This window comes from Salvelinus sp. IW2-2015, linkage group LG4q.1:29 (assembly GCF_002910315.2).
Source record: "Salvelinus sp. IW2-2015 linkage group LG4q.1:29, ASM291031v2, whole genome shotgun sequence".
Taxonomy (NCBI): domain Eukaryota; kingdom Metazoa; phylum Chordata; class Actinopteri; order Salmoniformes; family Salmonidae; genus Salvelinus; species Salvelinus sp. IW2-2015.
Window position 1 is genome coordinate 49,681,437 of NC_036842.1, and position 17,130 is coordinate 49,698,566.

Genomic DNA, 17,130 nt, shown 5'->3' on the forward strand with positions numbered 1-17,130 from the left:
GTTATCAAATTTGCTTGTGTTAAAATCCCCAGCTACAATAAATGCCGCCTCAGGAATATGGTTTCCAGTTACATAGAATCCAGTGAAGTTCCTTTAGGGCCATCTTGGTGTCTGCTTGAGGGGGAATGTACACAGCTGTGATGATAAATGACGACAATTGTCTTGGAAGGTAATATGGCCGGCATTGATTGTGAGGAATTCTAGGTCGGCGTGAGCAGAAGGACTTGAGTTCCTGTAATCATAACATACACCATGAGTCGTTAATCATGAAGCATACAACCCCGCCCTTCCTCTTCCCAGAGAGGTGTTTATCTCTGTCAGCGTGATGCATGGAGAAGCCCGGTGGTTGAACCGATTCCGACAACATATCCCGAGAGAGCCATGATGTTACATTGCTCGATGTCTCTCTGGAAGGCAACCCTTGCTCGAATTTCGTCTACCATGTTGTCAAGAGACTAGACATTGGCGAGTAGTATACTCGGGAGCGGTGGGCGATGTGCAAGTCTACAGAGCCTGCTCAGGAGCCGCTCCATCTGGCCCCTATTGCGGCGCCTTTGTCTTGGGTCGGCTTCTGGATTAGATCCATTGTCCTGGGTTGGGTGGTGGTCCAAACAGAGGATCCACTTCGGGAAAGTCGTGATTCCTGGTCGTAATGTTGGTAAGTTTGAGGTCGCTCTTATATCCAATAGTTATTCCCGGCTGTATGTAATAAGACTTCCTGGGGTAACAATGTAAGAAATAATACATTAAAAAAATTTAAATACTGCATAGTTTCCTAAAGACTCGCGAGGCGATTATCTCTGTCGACGCCATCTTCCAATGCCTTGATGTCTTCACTATTGTTCACAATGTAGAAAATAGTCAAAATAAAGAAAAACCCTTAATGAGTAGGTGTGTCCAAACTTTTGACTGGTACTGTATGTAAGTATTTTGTCTGTATGTATTTTTCGCTATGTGTCGGACACCAGTAAGACTAGCTGTTGCCATTGGTGTCGCTAATGGGGATCCCAATAAATCTAATCAGATCAAAATTGGACTTCCCGAATTTAGTATGTTCACTGTTACAGAAGTCTACATTTTCGTAGGGTTGTGTTATTCCACAAAGATCTATCTAGCGCTGCAGTGAGTTGGGGGGCTGTATAACTCTGTGCGTAGCTCCCGCTCTAGTCTCTCTGAGTGAGAGAGGTGCGCACTTTGACAGACAGTCCAACAGCGAGTCAGAGGGGAACAGACACATTTTCCAAATTTGCCATTATTCCCCTTTAGCACGCTGTAAATCTTACTCAAGTTTGACCACGGAGATCGAGAGGCCATCTTATGTGTAATTTTGGCTAATCAACATACCTTTAAAGTTAATTATAGTTGGACATTTCACAAAGGAACCTTTAGTCAATCAACATCCATATTCCTAATTGTGGGCACATTACAGTACACCTCTTGCATTTCCTTTCATGGCCCATAGAGGGTGTACTCCACCATCACTTTCAGTTGAAGCACAAGGCAGCCATGTTTTGCAGCRGAGTGAATAGGAAAGCCTTTGGCAGATTCTCCCAGCGCAAACCAACCACTAAACAACACTAACAAACTATCAGTCAACGATCTGGTGCTGCTTCGGTTCCTTAAGGTTTATCTCTCGAGACTTGTCTTGTCTCGAGGTATCTACTTATGTTATTCTGGACTTAGCAGATAAAAGAGCAAGGCAAAACCATAGCATCTGAGYGAGAGAAAGAGACAGAGCGAGAGCACTCATTGTCGGTCCTTGATTCCTTATTAATCATTGAGGTTAAGCTCCCTGTGGCTTCGATCTGTGTTTGGTTCTTTCTGCGATAGAACACCTGCACATACACACAAGCTTTTCCCAACATATCTCATACAGCTACTGTACATCTCCAATAAGTCGTAAATCTTTAATAAGGATGAATGTTTTATTGGCTCATTTCCTGTCTCATTTCCTTCTCGGTTTGCTTTGAAAAAGAGAGAGGAGAAAATGTGGTCATCCTGACAGTTCAGACATCTGCTACAACCACATAAAACCCTGCCCATCCCCAAGCCACCCACATCCTCTCCCTACATATTTTGCTCTTTCCCTACAGCTCTCTTTTCGCCTACCCCCTCTCTCTGTCTCTCTCTACCCTCTCGCTACCTCTCCACCACTTCACTCTCTCAATAAATAAAATAAAATAAATGCTTTATTAGCATGAATAAGTGGTTGCCACGGTTGCCAAAGCAATGTACACTGAGTGCACAAAACATTAGGAACACCTCCCTAATATTGAGTTGCACCACTTTTTGCCCTCGGAACAGCCTCAATTCGTCGGGATATGGACTATACAAGGTTTCAAAAGCATTCCACAGGGATGCTGGCGCCAATGGTTCCCACAGCTGTGTCAAGTTGGCTGGATGTCCTTTTGGGTGGTGGACCATTCTTGACACACACAAGAAACTGTGCAGCACTGCAGTTCTTGAATAAAACCGGTGTGCTTGGCACCTACTACCATATCCCAGTTCAAAGGCACTTCAATATMTTTGTCTTACCCATTCACCCTATGAATAGCACACATAAAAAATACATGTCTCAATTGTCTCAAGGCTTAAAAATCTTTTTTTCTCTCCTGTTCATCTACATTGATTTAAATGGATAGAACAGGTGACCTCAATAACAAATCATAGCTTTCACCTGGTCAGTCTATGTCATGGAAAGAAAATGTTTTGTACACTCAGTATATATGAAGAATTACTTAAAGGAACAATATGTTTGACCAACAATATTAAGCTATTGTCTCTCTTATATTATGACAAGCCAGGACATAATCTGCAGCAAGATCTACAGTCTGTTTTTCCCCCCAAAAATGCTAATTTTCTCCACAACACGAAATCCTACAAATCTTAAATACCTCTGATTAGCTAGGTTGCCATCCAATTTACAACAGATTTTCATGCGAATATTCGCATGTCTGCCAAAAAACAATATGCGTGTTTTTCCAGCAGAGATGTCTCCATCAAACTGACTTTTTGCCAATAACAGGCTGTGCGTGATCAGGTAGTACACATACAAATAACTTTTGCTGTTAAAATCCCATGTAACAGATGAAAAATACAAGTTAAATGGGTTTCCATTGCGTTTTCAACTCTACTGATGGTTTTGTCACAAAAACTGTTGCGTTATATTGAAAATTTGCCCACTCTGGTCTAGGCACGTGCTCTCTAGCCAACAGCTCACAGATACAGTGCAGGTAGGCTATCTACATTATGAGATTATTATGAATAAGAGAGCTATTATTTGTATTTGTCAAAGGCAGCCAAGCATTGATCATCATGTCACCAGAATAAGACCCTCGATATTTAATGGAAAGGTGCATCAAGCTCATTAACTAGCACATTCACCATCCTGTGAAGTTAATCATTTATTTCATCTGTAGCCTAATAAACAGCATGGTTTCTCAAGTCGTAGTGGGAGGACCACACAACATATCATCGCTGACTTCAAGTTTACTTCAATATGATCGTTATTATATCAATATTTGCGCATGAAGGCGTGGTTATTGAGTCGTATTTGGAGCAGGGGAATAGGAAGGGATGCTCATTCTCTACTTCAACCGACCCACAGTGCTTAGATAGTCTTTGTGCTCTGGCCTTTCATGTTTTTCTATGGCTGTAACGGCAGCCTTCCTCCTCTTCACGAGAAGAGAAGGTGTAGCAAGGATCGGACCAACACGCAGCGTAGCCAGTGCTCAACATGTTTAATTACAAAACTGTGAACACTTACAAATAACAAAATAATAAATGTGGCAAACCGATACAGTCCTAGCTGGTGCAGAGAAACACAAAGACAGGAAACAACCACCCACAATCCCCAACACAAAACAAGCCACCTAAATATGATTCCCAATCAGAGACAACACAAAACACCTGCCTCTGATTGGGAACCATATTAGGCCAAACATAGAAACAGACAAACTAGACACACAACATAGAATGCCCACCCAGCTCACGTCCTGACCAACACTAAAACAAGCAAAACACACAAGAACTATGGTCAGAACGTGACAATGGCGTCCTGTCTCTATTGCCAGGCTATGGTGACTGAGTCTGTACTTTGTTTGAATTCTGTGATTTTGACAAGGTGTTCTGCTAATCTCTATTTAGAAATTGGTAACATTGAAGTTTGATTAAATAGAATTTCATTTCGGCAATAATTAGGGTATATACAGTTGAAGTCGGAAGTTTACATACACCTTAGCCAAATACATTTAAAGTTTTTCACAATTCCTGACATTTAATCCCAGTAAAAATTCCCTGTTTTAGGTCAGTTAGGATCACCACTTTATTTTAAGAATGTGAAATGTCAGAATAATAGTAGAGAGAATGATTTATTTTTCTGCTTTTATTTCTTTCATCACATTCCCAGTGGGTCAGAAGTTTACATACACTCAATTAGTATTTGGTAGCATTGCCTTTAAATTGTTTAACTTGGGTCAAACGTTTCCGGTACCTTCCACAAGCTTCCCGCAATAAGTTGGGTGAATTTTGGCTCATTCCTCCTGACAGAGCTGGTGTAACTGAGTCAGGTTTGTAGGCCTCCTTCCTCGCACACGCTGTTTCAGATCTGCCCACAAATTTTCTATGGAATGAGATGACCACTCCAATACCTTGACTTTGTTGTTCTTAAGCCATTTTGCCACAACTTTGGAAGTATGCTTGGGGTCATTGTCCATTTGGAAGACCCATTTGCGACCAAGCTGTAACTTCCTGACTGATGTCTTGAGATGTTGCTTCAATATATCCACATCATTTTCCTCCCTCATGATGCCATCTATTTGTGAAGTGCATCAGTCCCTCCTGCAGCAAAGCACCCCCACAGCATCGTACTGCCACCCCCGTGCTTCACGGTCGGGATGGTGTTCTTCAGCTTGCAAGCCTCCCCCTTTTTCCTCAACATAATGATGGTCATGATGGTCAAACAGTTCTGTTTTTCATCAGACCAGAGGACATTCTCCAAAACATACAATCTTGCCCCATGTGCAGTTGCAAACCGTAGTCTGCGTTTTTATGGTAGTTTTGGAGCAGTGGCTTCTCCTTGCTGACCGGCCTTTCAGGTTATGTCGATAAGGACTCGTTTTATTGTGGATATAGATACTTTTTGTACCTGTTTCTCCAGCATCTCACAAGGTTCTTGCTGTTGTTCTGGGATTGATTTTCACTTTTTGCACCAAAGTATGTTCATCTCTAGGAGACAGAACGCGTCTCCTTCCTGAGCAGTATGACGGCTGCGTGGTCCCATGGTGTTTATACTTGCGTACTGTTGTTTGTACAGATGAACGTGGTACCTACAGGCATTTGAAATTGCTCCCAAGGATGAACCAAACTTGTGGAGGTCTACAATTTTTTTCTGAGGTCTTGGCTAATTTCTTTTGATTTCCCGATGATGTCAAGCAGAGGCACTGAGTTTGAAGGTAGGCCTTGAAATACATCCACAGGTACACCTCCAATTGACTCAAATGATGTCAATTATCAGAAGCTTCTAAAGCCATGACATAATTTTCTGGAATTTTCCAAGCTGTTTAAAGGCACAGTCAACTTAGTGTATGTAAACTTCTGACCCACTGGAATTGTGATACAGTGAATTATAAGTGAAATAATATGTCTTCAAACAACTGTTGGAAAAATTACTTGTGTCATGCACAAAGTAGATATCTCACCGACTTGCCAAACTATAGTTTAACTTCTCTAGGATATGTCAAAATTCAGAAAAAATGTAGCACGCCAAATTCAAATATATTACTATAAAAATCAATCTTTCATGAAATCACACATGAAAGACACCAAATTAAAGCCAAACATGTTTGTGAATCCAGACAATATGTCTGATTTCAAAAAGGATTTACGGGGAAAGCACACCAAACAATTATGTTAGCTCAGTACATAGCCACAGAAAAACACAAAAAGCAGAAATAGAGAAAAATTAACACTAACCTTTGAACATCTTCATCAGATGACACTCATATGACATCGTGTTACACAATACATTATGTGTTCGATAATGTGCATATTTATATCCACAAATCTCGGTTTACATTGGCTCCATGTTCAGACATGCCTCCAAAATATCCGGAGTAATTACAGAGAGCCACGTCAAATAACAGAATAACTCATCATAAACTTTGATGAAAGATACATGTTTTACATATAATTAAAGATACACTTGTTCTTAATGCAACCGCTGTGTCAGATTTTTAAAAAAAACTTTACGTAAAAACCACACCATGCAATAATCTGAGACGGCGCTCAGATTTAACAACATTTCTCCGCCATGTTGGAGTCAACAGAAATACGAAATTACATCATAAATATTCCCTTACCTTTGATTACTTCATCAGAATGCAGTGCCAGGAATCCTAGTTCAACAATAAATCGTTGTTTGTTCGATAATGTCCATTACTTATGTCCAATTAGCTAATTTTGCTAGCATGTGTAGTACACATCAGTGCCATTCAGGCAAACGTCGGACGAAAACTTCAAAAAGTTATATTACAAGTCGAACAAACTGGTCAAACTTAGTAGAGAATCAATCTTCAGGATGTTGTTATCATATATATCCAATAACATTCCAACCGGAGCATTCTTTTCAGTCTCTATAAGTAATGGAACGCATGACGATATCATGAGGAAAGTGCGTGACCAAGAACTGGCACTCTGCCAGACCACTGACTCAAACTCCTCCCATTCGGTCCCACAACACGGCATAAGCTTCATTCCACGTTCTACTGACTGTTGACATCTAGTGGAAGGCGTAGGAAGTGCAAACAGATCCATATATGACAGGGAATTGAATAGGCGATGACTTCAATATCGACCACTCTCAGAATTCTCACTTCCTGTTTGGATTTTTTCTCAGGTTTTTGCCTGCCATATGAGTTCTGTTATACTCACAGACATCATTCAAACAGTTTTAGAAACTTCAGAGTGTTTTCTATCCAATAATAATAATACTAATACATAATAATAATACTATGCATATATTAGCATCTGGGACAGAGTAGGAGGCAGTTCACTATGGGCACGCAATTCATCCAAAGTGAAAATGCTGCCCCCTATATCAAAGAAGTTAACAAGAAATGTGTGGAGTGGTTGGAAAACGAGTTTTAATGACTTCAACCTAAGTGTATGGAAACRTCCGACTTCAACTGTATATTGGTTCGAGATTTCTATTTGTTCGAATTTTGTGACTTGTGGTTGCATGGTTGAGTTTCTCTCTCTCTAGCTCTCGCTCTCTACATATTGACCCAGACTAAGGTATTTAAATACTGCACAGTGATATTCTGCCTGGGGTAAATAGGTCCTGTTTCAGTGTTACTCTTCTTTACATAGCGGCCACAATGATTCAGAGGGTGGAAAGACATCTCGCTCTCTCAAGCTAGCATAACGCCGCTCATACATAGTTACTGCCCATCAGGCAAACCTGTATGCAACATCCTTATGACGTCTTGTATGACACCATGGTCACATTGATACTGATTATATAACGATGTTTTGTTAATGTCTTTTTAGCAACAAGAATGGTTGTGTTTTTTTATTCACAGGCATAAAATCAATTGTTCAGATGTAACTCCAGCTGTTGTATTGTGTGTGTGTGTGTGTGTGTGTGTGTGTGTGTGTGTGTGTGTGTGTGTGTGTGCGCATGTGCACATGAGTGCGTGACATACGTGATCGCTTTCATGTTCTTGGTTTTTCATTGTATCATGCATATTTTTTATCATTTTGGTAGCCTACAGTATGTGTTGATTGTGGTCGGACTTAGAGTATTTGAATGGGCTTTCTGGCCATGCTTTCAATGTGTATAAGTGTGTATTCAATATGCACATGCCTGCTCCAAAGTACAAGCACAAATTTGTATTTTTTTTCTTTTTTTCTATTTATTTAACCAGGTTGTCACGTCTGTCGTCCTCTTCTTCTGAAGAGGTGTAGCAAGGATCGGACCAATACGCAGCGTGGTAGGTGTCCATGTTTTAATAGGGAAAACTGAACATGAACACAAATACAAAAACAATGAACGTGAACAAACCGAAACAGTCCCGTGTGGCACAAACACTGACACAGGAAACAATCACCCACAAAATACCCAAAGAACATGGCTGCRTAAATATGGTTCCCAATCAGAGACAACGATAAACACCTGCCTCTAATTGAGAACCAATCTAGGCAACCATAGACTTACATAAACACCTAGAATGAACACAACCCCATAAATCTGCAAAAAAAAACCTAGACAGTACACACACCCTAGACGAGACAAAAACACACAAACCACCCTCGTCACACCCTGACCTAACCAAAATAATAAAGAGAACAAAGATAACTAAGGCCAGGGCGTGACACAGGTGAACTGACTGAGAATACATTCTCATTTACAGCAACGACCTGGGGAAAATTACAAAATATAGTTAAGATACAAAAAAATTAGCAATCAAAAAACACAAACAAATAATAAAAAAATAGATAAATCATAGAATCCTAAAAACAAAAACAATATTCCCTAAAAAGGACCTAACATAGCTGTCTGAACTGCTTTAGAGGCACCCACCCATTCAGCCTCAGCTCATTCTGACTTGCCTAGTTAAATAAAGGTTCAATTAAAAAATGTAAAATATTCTGTACACCATTCCACAAACAAGGTGCAAAATAGCTAAAGGCAGATTTACCTAAATCTGTCGAGATCAAAGGGAACTTTAGAATGAGTCATTCCTGAGATTGTGTCTGATAGCTTGTATTTCTGTAGGTTAACAGAGAAGTGAGTGAGTGGTAGTTTATGTAAGAGGGCTTTATATATACAAAAAGCATGGAATGCATTGATCGACGAGATGTCAAAGAGAAATAGCCTACTTTCGGACACAGTGATGTGTGCCGAAACAATCACCCGAAATAAAGTGTAATGCACTATGATAAACTGCGTCCAGAGGCAGATGCATTCATGTATGTACATGATATTGTCATAGTCTAAAACCGTCAAGTAATCTAACAAATTCACAACAACTACCTTATACACACAAATGTAAAGGGATGAATAAGAATATGTGCATATAAATATATGGATGAGCGATGGCCGTGCGGCATAGGCAAGATGCAGTAGATGGTATAGAATACAGTATATACATATGAGATGAGTAATGTTGGATATGTAAACATTATTAAAGTGCCGTTATTTAAAGTGASTAGTGATACCTTAAGTCGAGTTATGTAAGTTGCCAGAGATTTGAGTCTGTATGTTGGCAGCAGCCTCTCCATGTTAGTGATGGCTGTTTAACAGTCTGATGGCCTTGAGATAGAAGCTGTTTTTCAGTCTCTCGGTCCCCAGCTTTGATGCACCTGTACTGACCTCGCCTTCTGAATGATAGCGGGGTGAACAGGCAGTGGCTCGGGTGGTTGTTGTCTTGATGATCTTTTTGGTCTTCCTGTGACATCGGGTGCTGTAGGTGTCCTGGAGGGCAGGCAGTTTGCCCTCTGTGAAGCTTTGTGCAGACCGCACTACCCTCTGGAGAGTCTTGCGGTTGAGTCTTGCGGTGCAGTTGCCGTACCAGGCGGTGATACACCCCGACAGGATGCTCTCGATTGTGTGCCTGTAAAGGTTTGTGAGTGTTTTAGGTGACAAGCCAAATTTCTTCAGCCTCCTGAGGTTGTACCATCCAATGTACCATCCAATGTACGTATGAATAAAATCTTCAGATATATTTTTACAAGATTTAGATAATAACATATATTTGGTTTAACCTGCATTAAGTACTAATTCAAGTTCAACAAAGGCTTTCTGCAAGGCTCCAAAATGGCCTGATCAGACATGGGGGCAAGTGTCATCTGCATACAGGGAATTATATAATTTTTTTGACAGATAAACCAATATTGCTCATGTAAATAGTAAAAAGAACCGGACCAAGAATCAATCCCTGTGTGACACCCTTTGTTACAGTGCATTCTGAAAATATTCAGACCCCTTGAATTTTTCCACATTTTGTCACGTTACAGCCTTATTCTAAAATTCATTAAATCATTTTTTCCCCTCAATCTACCTATAATGACAAAGTGAAAACAGGTTAAGACATTTTTGCAAATGTATTGAAAATAAAAAAGATACCTTATTTACATAAGTATTCAGACCCTTTGCTATGAGACTCAAAATTGACCTGAGATGTTTATACAACTTGATTGGAGTCCACCTGTGGTAAATTCAATTGATTGGACATGATTTGGAAAAACACACACCTGTCGATATAAGGTCCCACAGTTGATAGTGCATGTCAGAGCAAAAACCAAGCTATGAGGTCGAAGGAATTGTCCAAACAAGTCAGTTRGTAACATTTCTGCCCTGCAAGAGCTGTCCCGGTCAACTGTAACTGCTGTTATTGTGAAGTGGAAATGTCTAGGCGCAACAACGGCTCAGCAGCGAAGTGGTAGGCCACACAAGCTCACAGAATGGAACCACCGAGTGCTGAAGCGCGTTGCGTGTAAAAATMTGTCTGTCCTCGGTTGCAACACTCACTACCGAGTTCCAAACTGTCTCTGCAAGCAAAGTCAGGGCAAGAATTGTTTGTCGCGATCTTCATGAATTTGGTTTCCATMGCCGAGCAGCCTAAAATCACCATGTGAAATGCCAAGCGTCGGCTGGAGCGGTGTAAAGTTCACCACCACTAGACTCTGGAGCAGTGGAAACGTCTTCTCTGGAGTGATGAATCACGCTTATACCATATAGCAGTCAAAATCTGAGCTTGGAGGATGCCAGGAGAACGCTACCTGCCCGAATGTATAGTGCCAACTGTAAAGTTTTATGTTGTAAAGTTAAAACCGATGGTATCGCACCACTTCTCAGCTGTCATCTAAATGGATTCACCATCAGTCTGGAAATCCTTCTTAGGGCGTCCGGTGAAATAATCATAACTAGGCAAGTCAAATTCTTATTTTCAATGACGGCCTAGGAACAGTGTGTTAACTGCCTTGTTCAGGGGCAGAACGACAGATTTGTKCCATGTCAGCTCGGGGATTTGATCTTGCAACCTTTCAGTTACTAGTCCAATGCTCTAACTACTAGGCTACGCTGCCGCCCCATGTTCAATAGGAAACCGATTTTAGCAGGTGCGTAATGTCTTCATCAACACAAATTTCCAATACTGTGTCCCTCTACTAAAACTGATATTTGTTATTCGTTTTTGAAGTTACAAGCCTGGAACCTTGAACATAGACTGCTGACACCCTGTGGAAGCCATAGGAATTGTATCCAGAGAGCTAATTTTCAATATGACCTTTCTCTTGCATTTCTAAGAGGATGGTATCTCAAAAAAACCTTCTGGTTGGTTTTTCTTTGAATTTTCTCCTACCATATCTATTGTGTTATATTCTACTACATTATTTTACCAGTTCTACAAACTTKAAATTGTTTTCCTTCCAATGGTACCAATTATACGCATATCCTGGCTTCAGGGCCTGAGCTACAYGCAGTTTACTTTTGGCACATCATTCAGACAGGAAGTGGAGAAAAAAGGGGCCTAGCCCTAAGAAGCTTTGGTCAGCGTAAGCATCATTCTTGATAGCCACAAGCCACTGGCAGCATCGGGGGGAATCTCTGGTAGGTAGAATGGTTAAAGAACTCATTTTCGTGCTTGTTTGTAATTAGCACAGCCTTCACAGAACACCACACGGGCATGATGACGAATGTTAATGAAAAACAAATGTTTTCAAATAAATCTTGCCTGTAGAAGTTTTGAGATTACTTTGTGTTGGTTGTTCCAAGTAAACAACGTTATCAAGTTTGTGGGCACACCCCATCTAACGGGGCGGTATCTGCATTCACTGTGAATTCTGGACTTTGTGGTTGACTGTGAGCAGACTAATACACAGGAAGTCGAAATGAAAATGCGCTCGTTCTAGCTTGTGATTTGGATAATTCTGATGTTTATGACAAAAACATTATGTTAATATAGCAGTGCCAGGATGAAATCTCCCTTAAAACCTTTTAATTGTTTTTGTTTTGTTTAATATGTTTTGTTATCTTGTTTTTCTCACTTGCTTTGGCAATGTAAACACGTATCCCATGCCAATAAATCCCCTTTTTGAATTGAGAAAGASAGGGTGAGAGAGAGATCCCCCATCTGTTTTTGGTGAATTGAACAATCCCGCTACTCATATGGCCTGCCGAGTTATCGATCCAAATACCCTGCACCAGCAGATTAATGAGAAAGGGCCCATTACACACACACACATACACACACACACCACATCACAGATGAAGATAAGATACTTAACCAAGATAGAGTTGGAGAGCGAGGGTGTTAAATTTAAAAAAGCAACTAGAAAGAGAGAAGGGATAGTAGATAGGGGAGGACAAATTAAAAGAGGCATGAGAAAATAGATAAATTAGGCAAATGACAGAGATCAGAGAAGAAAACGTATACCATTCCCAGACCTCACTGTGGGACCAGCATAGATTAAGAGCTGAGATCTTACATTGGGAAAATCACTGATCTCAAATCAGTTTTAGGAATTGCTGGTTAAAAGTTTGTATCCAGATCACACTACTTATGTTTGAATTCAGTCATGGCCGCTAGCGTTTCTTAATGAACCAAATCTAAAACGAGTCCAAATCAGGAAGCGCAMTCGCCCTTTAACAACAGTAGTCTTCCTAAACAGGGAGAATCACTGATCTTGGATCATTTTTAACAGTAGGAATCCAGATCACCCCTCTCTACCTGCACTAACCATTCAGTCACAATCACCATCTCCATGTTTCCCTGCACATTGTACACAGCTCACCCACAGTGAAGAACATGACAAAGTCGCAGCCATTTCCATTTGGCCTCTTATTGCAGTACTGGAGTATCATTCATAATGACTTTCTCCACGATAAAGAAAAATGTAATTATAGCCCATAGCTCCGGCACACTGTGCGGCAACTGATAATTAACACGAATAATTATGGGGGGGGAAATAAATATATTTGAGCTCTGGGAGAGAGGATGGCTTCTCCAGCTACTGTAATGTATGTTTGTTTCAGTGTGTGTTTGTTGGAATAGGCTACCTCAGATGTATAGAGAATATACATACATAAGTGTGTGCACATTTGTGTATACTGTATATTCTCTATACATTTGAGGTACTCCAACACACACACGCATGCACGCACYCATGCAGTCTGTTGCAGTGGGAGGCTTACATTGATCCAAGCAAGGCTGAATGCAGGCCAATGCCCCTGAGTTACAAGAGAACTGATATTCACTCACAGTCTCACAGAAGGCTGCACACAAGGCTATGTCACCCTCTACAGCTGGGAGAATGCTCATGTGCCTCTATGGCTCTGTCTCTCGTTCTCTTTCCGTCTCTCTCTCTCTGTGTCTTTCTCTTTATCTCTGTCTGTCTCTCTCTCTCTCTCTCTCTTTTCACCAAAGATCATTAAAGATTAGTCTAATTCAATGAATTGAAAATGTAATGTTGAAAAAACAATAAGAGGAAACTAATATGTAATTGTTGGTAGCAAGTAAAACATATAGACTATTGGGATATCTGCATTATTACCTTATATGGACAGATTTTAATGCTAGACACCTAATTAGCTTAATATTCTCACCTGTCGTCAGCCACATGTGATCTAGAACAACCACTCAGAAACACATCTTTGGACCATTAACAGTGAGGTTAATACTAAAGGTTATTGACAATTAGGGCCAGTTGGATCAAATACAGACAAATATGATCTACTATTTGTACATGAGAAATATATTTTTTTAAGATTTTGATTTATCAATCAACGTGTTTTCAGGTAATTCAGTTGGATAAGGTTTCAACACTCCCTGTATTTGTGACCTACACACCAACCCTCTCTCTCTGGTCATTGTTTTCACAGAGCTGGAGGCATATGCTGCAGACAAAGCGGGGAACCTCCTCTCCCTCTCCCTCTCAGTGTGCTGTCCCTGTGTTGATCAGCAGAGAGAGACTAATGATGGGCAGGTTATCCCCCCACGTGTGCAGACCCAGGATTCAAAGGTCATATCACCCCCACCCCCCAAGCCACCGAACTCCGCCATACCTCTGCCGATATTGAAAACCAATCAGGGCCTGCCTTCAGGCAATTTGTCGTGGTGGTCAGAAGGGGTGGAAGGGGGAGTATAAGTGGGATAGGAATAGGAAACAGGCTGAGGGGGAATGTGTTTGTGTGTAGGGGGGGTTTGGGTGGTGGGTGGCAGTGGGGAGGGGGACACTGATGATTCTCCATCTGTCCGACGAGGACCTTAGGGAGGCAATCTGTTATTTTTGAAAAGCCCTTGTCGATGGTGAGAAGTTATAGAGGCTCTTTCCGGCCGTTTACTGCTGGATGTTGTTCATTTATAAACATGAAAAGTCTCCTTTCCTCGGGTAAACAGTTTGACCCTGCGGACGGCAGGTCACTGTTATTATGTGATAAGGATTTGAGAAGGTGATGTGTAGTCTACCTCTCTCAGCAGTTTGGTGTCAGTGCTGGATCATGCTACGGCAGGGCTTTTTTTACACAAAACGGAAGAAAAAAGCTTCCTGGATTTGTTCATTACATTTTTTTTCATTTTCATTTTCTGTTTTTAAACATTTGCCATTGCGTTCCCTAACATGAACCCGGCATCACAGCCTTCTCAAACTAAGGCAGTGATTCCCAAATCTCTCCTTGAGTACAACCAGCCATTCCACTTATTTCAGTGTATTCCGGTTCTAGCACACCTCATTAAATTGATCAACTAAACACCAAGCCCTTCATTTGTTGAAATCAGGTATGCTAGCACTGGAACACATCAAATACGTGGAATGTGGGGGTACTCCAGGGGATGTTTGGGAAACACTGATCTACAGAACGACCTGTGATGATGTTTTTGACACCACTAACTAGTCACCTTTTGCATAATATTAGCTGCCTGTTGTGTGGTGCACTATGCCATTGATACTGACACAGTTTTGAGGCATCGGTAGAGATTGTGATAAACAGTTCAAATTAGATGACAATGGTATGTACGTATCTCTGTAGCACAAGACACACACACTGAAAAGTAGAGTCCTCCCTGTGATCTGTTACCTGAGAGATCCTGGGGCGGAGGAGTCTAATCCAGGTGTGATGTTATTCTGCTGAGCACGCACGCACGCACGCACACACACACACACACACACTCACACACATACAGTACACACACCATCTATTTTTGTGAAGGGTCTGGTAGTCATCGTCTCTCGCTGATGAGTCTGCTATTTCCTTATGTGGTAATGTGGGTATTTATATGTAGAGAAGATATCCACCATCGAGAGAGAGAGGTACAGTGAGAGAGAGAGGGAGAGAGAGGCTACTGCCTTTACAGGTTTGAGGCCACAGACTACGCTGTTTCCTCCCCCTCCCTTTCTCTCCCGTTCCTCTTTCCTTTCCTCTATCCCCGGCATTGCTTCATCCTTCTCTCCCCMCCTCTCTCTCGTAGACATTATCTAGGTTTCCATGAACTTTTCCAGCAATTTTGGGGGGGGACATTTTAGAAAGTTCACATAGAAAACAGATGTGACAATTGCCTGCTACAATGTGTTTCCATTGAACTATCTAGTGTCGATAAAACAGCTGGATGTAATGAAGTCACACCTAAAAAAAATTACTTCATTTCGCAAAAACCTACAGTGTCGACTAAAAATGAACTTGAAGTGTTTCCATTACCCATTTAGGCAAAATGCACATTAATAAATTGGGCTTAGGTGCATTTTTCCCCATGTTCCATCCAGTTCGCTTTATTTTTTACAATATATTACACTGGATATTTCTAGAATAAGTTTCTCCATTTCTTTTTGTTTTTCCTCTAACTTACTCTGAGCTTCTATGGTACAGTTTTTAATGCTATCAATCTGTACTGTTAGTCCTTCTTCAATTACCTTTGTTAATATGGACTCTTTTGACCTAAATTGCTTTTGTTTTATAGATGAGTACTGAATTGCAAAGCCTCTAAAGGCACATTTAAAAGTGTTCCATAAAATAAGGGGATCTGCTGTACCTATGTTATGTCGGAAAAAGTCAGTTATAAATTATTCTGTCCGAGTTAAAAACAAGTTATCATCAAGTAGGCTTTGATTAAATTTCCAATATCCTCTCCCACGTGGAAATTCTGTAAGAGTAATATATATGCCAATTATGTGATGGTCCGACGGAATTCTGTCCCCTATCAACACTTGTTAAACTTTTGGTGCCAGAGAGAATGACGTAAGAAAGTAATCAAGACGACTTGCACTCATGTAGATCTGAAATAATTGGATGGTGATACTTTCATCCAGCCAACCAGAAAAGCAAGGCAAAGCAATAGTCATCATTTATTTGAAAAAATTACGTTTCCATCATCATTCGCAATAAAGAAAGTTAGACAAAAGGYAAATCCATCCCAGTCGAACGGATAAAAATGTTGTCTGTCTCCTATATCTGCTGTTTCCATTACACATGTCACAAAGATTTTTGTTTCAACATTACTTTTGTCGAATAAACCCGGGGCAATGGAAACCTGCCTAGTGTTTCTCCTCCTGCCGTTCCAGTGCTGTGCGGCCCAGATGCCATTTTCAGAGGAATTGATTTCCCCTTCGGTTGGCTTCATTATCTGCTGTGTGCAGCAGCAAACCCCCTCCTTCTCCTTCCCTCCATCGTTTTTTTCCATGCCAGGCATCCTGCCATCAAGGAGAGGTCACCCAGCTTGTGACTGCAGCACAGGGGAGGGTACAGTGAGCCATGGCTGCAGAGCTCCAAGGCTCCAGGGCTGCAGGCTGGAGAGGGGGAGGGACAGGCTGAGCCCAACTGCAGACTCATACAGCGTGAAATAAGGAGATAGGCTCTCTATCTGCCACTACCAATGACTCAATCCCTTCTTTCATGCAGCCCCCTAGAATCTACAGTAACTGCCGTTTTATGAAACGGCCATGGCCCCTGTTGTAAATTCTCATGTCCTTGTTTCACAGGCTTCATTGTCTTTAGTAGCTGTGGTTCCGGGGATACACTGGTTTTAGTGTAAGGGAAAGGTGTGTGTGTGTGTGTGTGTGTGTGCCCTATTGTCCCAAATGCCATCCTATTCCCTATTATAGTGCAGCACTTTTGACAAGGGCCTATAGGGCATTGGT